Source organism: Arachis ipaensis, chromosome B03, assembly GCF_000816755.2.
Source record: "Arachis ipaensis cultivar K30076 chromosome B03, Araip1.1, whole genome shotgun sequence".
Classification (NCBI taxonomy): domain Eukaryota; kingdom Viridiplantae; phylum Streptophyta; class Magnoliopsida; order Fabales; family Fabaceae; genus Arachis; species Arachis ipaensis.
Genome location: NC_029787.2, coordinates 119,798,345 through 119,806,798, shown reverse-complemented (window position 1 = coordinate 119,806,798; position 8,454 = coordinate 119,798,345).

Below are 8,454 nucleotides of genomic sequence, written 5' to 3'. Positions count from 1 at the left end.
GGATAATTAAAATAAAATAAAATTTAAAAATATTCTTAAATTTTTTAACAAATTTAAGAAAAAAAATATTACAGTGAAAGGCAACATAGGAAATTAAAAGTACCTTTATTGTGCAAGAGATACTGAAGCAACAAGCTTTTGCAAAAAGTCCAAACATTAATTTTATTAAGAAAAATAAAAACATTTTTAGTTATTGGTGTTTAGGTTATAATTTAAAAAGAAAATTATAGGTAGTCAACAAAAATATTAAATAATGTGAATAATGAATACATTGGATGTTCAATTTACTAGGTGTACGGATGGTTATCCTAATATTAAGATTTTGGTGGGTAATTTGGGGGTGTAGTATATTTTTACTTTATTGGGCTAATTTTAGAATTCATTGTTCACATTATTCACAAAAGCCATGCATTGTTTACCTTGGTATAGGTAGACAATGAAAATATTAAATAATGTGAACAATAGATATATCGAATGTTCAATTTACTAGGTGTGCGGATAGTCATCCTAATATTAAGATTTAGATGGATAATTTACAGGCGTAATGTATTTTTACTTTATTGGACTAATTTTAGAGTCTATTATTCACATTATTTACAAAAATCATTATCTTCTTAACAAAATCCTTTTGATTGATGAGACAAGACTTTATTATTGGATGTGGTTGCAAAAGTTACAAAGTAGAAGTCTTTTGTGTTAGATTTAAACAAAAATTAAATCAATAATTCAAAAATTTTAAATAACTTTGTCTTAAAATTTCTTCTTCTTATACTATTGAAAAATTTAATGGCTCAATTTTTTGGTTACGGAAACTTCGTTTGTGTTGTGCATGATGATGAGTTCTTAGGGTGTTACACTAATGTGTGGGACGGCTTTTGCTCAGTTTCAGTGTGAAGAACTCGGACCATGCGAGTTCTTTGTATGGAAAAAGTGATGATCAAATCGGAGGGTCCGATTTATATTTTTAAATTTTTTTATTTTTGAAAATAAAAATTGGAGGGTCCGATTTCAACATTAAAAATTTTTTTATTTTCTAAACCACAAATTGGACCGTCCGATTTGTGATTGTTTGTTTAAAAAAACAAATCAATACAAAGAAATCGGAGGCACCGATTTGTGTAACCCATAGCAACGTAAAACACTTCTCTTTTTTTTTTTTTGAAAGCAAGAGCTCAACACAAAACAGTGGAGCAATAGTACTAACAGACACAATAGCACAACAGCAAAAAAGTTTAGAAAAAGTGAGACAATAATACCAATAAAAGTCCCCATGTCATCTCCGACATAGCCATCAACAACCAAAGGGATCTACGCCTCTCCATTCGTCAGAGCTTATCACCGTCTTGTTGATTATCTCTTCCACACCTTTGCTCTCATTCTGAAATATTCTTCTATTTCTTTCCAACCAGATGTTCCAAACAATCGCGCAGAAGCATCTCAATCGTTGCTCTCGATCCTCCTTTCTCCTCGATTCCTCTGTCCAACATAAGAAATGTTCTCTCATCGAACCAGGAAAAGATCACTGTCGGCGAAACATCGATATCCAAGCACTCTAAACATGCCAGGAAAATCCACATCCTAAAAATAGGTGGTGTACATGCTCCACATCATTATTACAGAAAACACAGATATTGTCTTCCTGGCTGATAATTCCAAACCTGCTAAGCCTGCTTTTTGTACTCACTCTACCTATCAGAACAAACCAAGTAAACAGCTCCACTCTAGGTGAAACTAAACCTTTCCAGGTAGTCTTGGTGAAGCTGTAACTGGTAACTTCCTCTGGGATTGTTTCCTCCTGTCAAACCTGCACAAATGAGTTAGTTGATAAAACACTTTTTCTATCAAATTTCTGCATCACTCGATCCTCTCTATTATTTATTAGTGTCACCAGTCTCAACACCTCGTATAATTGACTCGGAAGTTCCAGCTCCCATTGAAAGAGCTCTCTTCTCCATTGGAAATTCCAAATCCACTCTAACCCGTCCCAGAACTCACATATGACAGATCCACATTGGTTTGAAACAGAGAAAAGCCTGGGGAACCGATCCTTCAACGATCCACAGAGTAACCATACATCCTCCCAAAAGCGAGTACGCCGCCCATCACCAACCTCCATGGACAATCCTGCAACCATCTTATCCCTTATATGTTGATTCGTTATTTGTAACTGGCATATATCCTTCCAGGGGCCTCCTCTAGTAGGTAGCACTTGAGTTGACAGTAGTTCATTAGGATTTAGATTGTTACAGGAGCACACCACTTTCTTCCACAATGGGCAGTCCTCCTTGGCAAAACGCCACCACCACTTAAACAACATAGCTGTGTTATGAATCATAGCATCTCCAACTCCCAACCCTCCCAGTTTCTTAGGGGCCCGCACGACTTCCCATTTAACTAATGCCATTCCATTACTCCCATCATCGTTCCTCCACAGGAACCCCCTCTGTAGGGAGATCAATTTTTCAGCAACAGCTTTTGGCATCTTAAACAAACTCAGATAATATACTGGTAGACTATTTAAAACTGATTTGATTAGCATAAACTTTCCAGCTTTGTTTAGTACTTTTCCTTTCCACAGGCTGAGCTTCTCCTCCACTTTGTTTATTATGGGCTTCCAGGTCTTCACCAACCTCGGATTTGCTCCTAAAGAGATTCTCAAGTATTTAACTGGAAGGGAGCCTTCCTTACAATCCAACAACCGGCACATGCGCTGGACCCACGGCTCGTCATAATTTACTAGAATCAAGCTCGACTTGTCAAAATTAATGCTAAGTCCTGACATCAACTCAAAACACCTCAAGAGTCGCTTGTAGTTCTTTATAGTCTCCTCTTCTGGTGGGCTAAACAGAATTGTATCATCCGCAAATTGGAGATGCGATAACTCTACCCTATCTCTCCCAACTAATAATGGTGATATACGGCCGTTCCTGACTGCCTCTCCAATCATCCGATGTAGCACATCTACAACCAGTACAAACAAGAAAGGTGAAAGTGGGTCACCTTGACGCAATCCTCTTTCTATTTTGAACGACTTGGATGGCGAACCATTTATCATGACTGACATGGAAACTGTCGTCACACACTCCATAACCCACGATCTCCATCTAAACCCAAATCCCATCTTTTGCAATACTAAGTCCACAAAGCTCCACTTGACTCTATCATATACTTTTTGGAAGTCTAGCTTGATTGTTACTGCCTCCTCCTTCCTCCGCTTAAGCCAGTCTACAGTTTCACATGTAATGAGTGCCCCATCATATATTTTTCTACCTTTCACAAATGCACTCTGAGTCTTCTCTACTAGCTCTGGCATTACTTGTCTCATCCGCCTAACCAATACCTTGGAAATGACCTTGTATACACACCCAACCATACTGATAGGTCGCAGGTCTTTAATCTCCCTTGCACCAACGAACTTCGGAGCCAGCGCCACCCAAGTGATATTGGACTCCGCCGGTAACCTGGATGTCTGAAAAAATCCAATCACAGCTGCCGTGAATTCCGGCCCTAACTCATCCCAGCACCTCTTTATGAAATTCATGTTGTACCCGTCATAGCCTGGTGCCTTAGAAGACTCACAGTCCCACACAGCCTCCCTGATCTCCTCAGCAGACGGCAACATTTCCAACTTCACAGCATCATCCTGACCTATCCTACCCACCAGACCATTCCTAAAGTTCATCATAGGAGACTCTTCCTGTTGATATAAGTCCTTATAGAAATTTCTAATAGCAATTTTTATCCTAGCATGATTCTTGACCATTCTGCCATTGATTAGCAATATATCAATCATGTTATTCCTCCTTCTTGCTGAAGCTATATTGTGAAAATATCTTGTATTTTTGTCCAACTCCTTAGCTTGTCGCGATCGGGACATCTGCTTCCAATGAATCTCTTTTCTCACATACCACCTCTCACAGCAAGTTACTAGCGCCTTTCGTCTAGCCTCCATCGTTTCATCATACACTCCACTGCTCACCATATCATCAATCTTCTTAATTTCTTCCTCAAAGGTCGTAATCTTCTTGTCCATATCACTAAAATTGGCCTTATGCCACCTCGCCAACGGGATCGTCAACGCCTTCAATTTATCTGTGAATTGTATCTGCCCCAAGCCTCTCCACTCCTCTTTCACCATTATGAGAAATCATTCATGTGTAAACTAGGAATCTAAGCTTCTGAAAGGCCTTGGACCTCCCCTCTGTTTTTTGTCTTCTACTATAATAGGACAATGATCTGACAATCCCCTTGGTCCACCTTGTACCCGAGTCTCCAAAAATTGCTCTAACCACTCTAGGCTAACTAAAACTCTATCAATCCGACTACAAGAACATCCCCTAAACCATGTGAACATACGATCAGTGAGCGGCAAGTCCACTAACTCCATATCTTGTATCCAATTTTTGAATTCTTCTGCAGACCGAGGTAACCCACCAGCACCTTGTCTCTCCTCCACATGTACTATTTCATTAAAATCTCCCATATAACAACTCGGCACCTGGCATAACCTAGCTATATAGCTCAACACTTCCCACACCTGCAACTTTGCATCACTGTCATGTGCATCATATACCAAGAAAAACGCACAGTTGAAACTACTCTTTACCAGGACCCCTTCAACACACAGCCATTTCTCCCCTTTATAGCAGTTATTCGATTTAAACACCAATTCATCCCATATTAATAGAATTCCATCTGCTGCACCTTCAGAGCCTACATATTCCCAATCCGCACCATCCTGTCCCTATATTCTTGCCACATCATATATCGTCACTATCTCCCTTTTAGTCTCAATCAAACCCAACAGATCTAATCTATATTTATTCTTAAGATTCTTTACCATGCTAAACTTTTCATCACCCCTCAACCCCCTAACATTCCAAGAACCAAAAATAATTTAAAAAGCTTCTAACACACTTGTTTTTTATGTTTGGGTCTGTAGCGTCTCAGTTTCTCCTTCTGCTTTGCTACTTTCCTTTTCCGATCTATTTCTTCATTTTGTGCTTGGAGTATTGCCATGATGTCATCATCCTCATTGTATAGCATGGCTCCTGACTCATTTGCCAACTCCCAAGTTCTTCGGTTCTCCAGTATCTGTTCCTCCAAACTCGAAGGCTGAGAATCACCGTCTTCTGCACCTGACATTCCTAGCTCGTCCCCACGATCGTTCCCTTCACTTCCGTCCTCCTCGTGCCCGACAACCAACCTCTTCTCCCTTTGAGCAATAACCTGACCTCCATCAATTCCAACTTCAAGTTGTTCATAGGTTGCCGCACACACCTCTTGACTCACGTGCCTTCCTTGATTGCCGCCTCCAGCTACAACCACACCTTCCTCTGCATCAACCACATTCAATCTTCTCCTATCACCGGCTCCCCTTTGATTATGTTCCTTATCCTCATTAGTCCTACAATTAATTCTGGTCGCCGAATCTGTTGCCCTGTAGCCATCCTTGGAGACGGGATCTTCACACGCCGGCCCTCCCAGCCCGACTTCATCAGTGAGAGTTGGAGCAGCTACACCGCGGCGCAACCTATTGGCAAGGATCGGTGAGTGTCGACTTCTCCCGTACCCAGCCCCAGCGAACATGTCTGCGCCATCCTCGAAGGTTCGCTTGCTGTTGGTGCTGCACCCAAACCAGTCGTTCACATTTTTTCGTGGATTGGTGAGCACCCGACCTGGATCTCCCAGCTCAGGCCCAGTTGCAGATTCGCTTGCTTCAGATGATGTTGGGCCTGTCTGGCCCTCAACCCTTGTATCCGTTCTGCTTTTGTGACTGGCCCAAACTGTATTTAGGGAAGCTGCTTTCTATTTGGCCTTAGTGGACCCCCTTCCTAATCCATTTAAAACACACGTGACTGTCCTCTTAGACCCTGCCTCCTCCCTTGTAACGGTACTCGCCCAAAATTCTGCCATTCCTTGATTATCGCCAATAATTTCTTGATCAGTTACGATTTTCAAGCGATTATGGTAATTATTATCATCAGTCCATTCATTCAAAAAACTGTGTGGAATTCCGAGTCTGCCATTATCTTCTTCCTCTCTTCGTGTTACCAGTAACAGCATCTCCTCTTCATGACCGCCCTCATCCACTGAATCATATTGATGTCGCTGCAACAAGTCAACTCCTGGCCCCTTACTCGTTTTGCCGTGATTTCTTTGCTCACTGTTCGTTATCTTTTGATCACCAAGTCTTTCAGTACAGTGCAGGTCACACGCCTCATGTCCAATCTCCTTTACTATGACATCATATCCCCCGGTTCCAACATTGATATGGATCCATTCTTGGATCCCGTCTATGACACACGTATCAATCTGCACGCGACCTACCGTGAAAGAACTACACAATTCAGTCTCTCTAGCACATCTAACTACTTCGCCCCATTGGCCTCCTATCCTTTTAAAAGTGTCCACAGACCATGCATGTAACGAAACTCCGAAGCACTCGAGCCACACTCTACGAGTTTCACTGTGTTCAGACTCCTCCCACCTCCATACACTGTGAAATAAGTGGAGTAGGTGATTCATGTTCAACGTGTAGGTTTCTTCAGCATGTACAGCACTATTGAAAGTCAATAGAGCTTTGTAAGCTCCCATTTTCCTGACCTGGACAACATTAGGAAAGTTCTTCGCAATCGTTTCCTTCAGAGAGTCAAAGTTGATAGGCTTCGTCGTGCCCCCAACAAGGCTTCGCTGCAGCCAAACCAAATTTTCTTCCGCCACTGCTACCTCTAGCTTTTTCGTCCAACCATTTTTATGCAGGTCTTTTTCGACTTCCTTCATTCGTAACTCACGACCAGATGACCCAGCATCAGTCGGCACTACTTTGCTTTGTGGTTTCCGAGCCAACAGATTTTGTGTGTCCGCACCTCTCTCTCCACTACTCGTGGCCGTTACCCCCGATGATCTTCGATACTTAGCTTCCCTTACAAAAATAATCTTACCTCTCAGCCGCAGTCGATTCATCTCCGTTGTAGCTTTCAACGCCCCTCCTTTCGTTGTGTACCGAATGAAAGCAAACATGTAGATACTTACGCTTTTTCGCTTTCAGGATAAATATATATCATTGATGCGTCCCGTCTAGTTGAACAAATAGAACAATTCTCGTTTTGATATGTCTTCAGGGAGGTTACTGACAAAAACGGTGAAGGACTCATTCTCCAGTCGGCGATACTCCTCTCGGTTCCAAACCCTAGGATCCTTGTCATATTCCCTAAATTTACCCCTCCCAGTGTTTCCCACCCAGACTTCGCGCTCTCTCTCTCACGCTCTCTCACTCTCATTTTTTCTCTAGAAGCCCCTTAAAATAAAATACTTCTCTTCTCACACAATCCTGTGACACACGTCTCTCTCTCACACACGAAAAAGAATTTGCGAAATTTAATAGTTTCAACGATGTTAGGTGGGTAGCACGTGTAATTGAATTCAATTTAAGGGGGTCCCTTCTTGTCGGTTGCAGCGATATTCAAGAAGCAAAGCCATGCTTTCTGCATGGATATTAGTAAGTTCCACCAATTATTCAAATTTGATGTTGATGGAGAATGGAATATTAAGGTCCCCATGATGATTAGCAGATATTGCTATTTGCTAATAAGTAATAATTCTGCTTTTTCTTTTTCTTTTAAAAAAAATGGTCGAAACTCGAAAGAATATCGTAAAAAAAATAAGCAGACTGCATTTGATGTTTTCAGCTTCTTGTTGGTCCCGTCTCATTATGTCTCCAACTCAATCGCAGCAAACAACTTGGAATTCACCTTAAATAATAAGGATGGTCACCTCTCCAGTGGGGCAATTTTCTCACGAAAGCTTCAATTTTTTTTTTTTGGACAGACAGTACCAATTCCTTTTTTTTCCCATTATCCACAAAAATAAATACACAATTACATACTCAAACAATAAATTATCTTAATGTTATATTTTAAAAGAAAAAATTGTCAGTTAATTAAAAATAGTGTAATAATTGATAAGCATTAAATGATCATAACCTTAATACTGTTTCTACGAGAAGGAATTAATGTTTGAGTAATTACTTAAATCTTAAAGTTTTTAAAATTAAATATTTTTGTCTTTTAAATTTTTAAATACACAAAATAGTGTCTGGCATTTATTTTCGTTAAACAATATAATTCTTCTTTAATGGTGACGACTCACATGAAATATTAATTCAGGCACATGATCGTTAAATGTTTATATGTGCGAGCTGGACAAATTAAGCTCAAGGTAAAATATAAAACAATACTAAAAAATTTAAAAACTCAAAATAGCCCTTGAAAAATTTTATGTTAAATGAGAGTTTTTCTATCTCTTTAAACTATACTAACTCATTCTTTTTTTTAATCATTAAAGAATGATCAAAGAATATCATATCTACAAATTAAATTAAATTAAATCAATATCTTACGTGATCAAAAATAAATATAAGTTCATTTATTTTAATTTTTTTAAAATGGTACC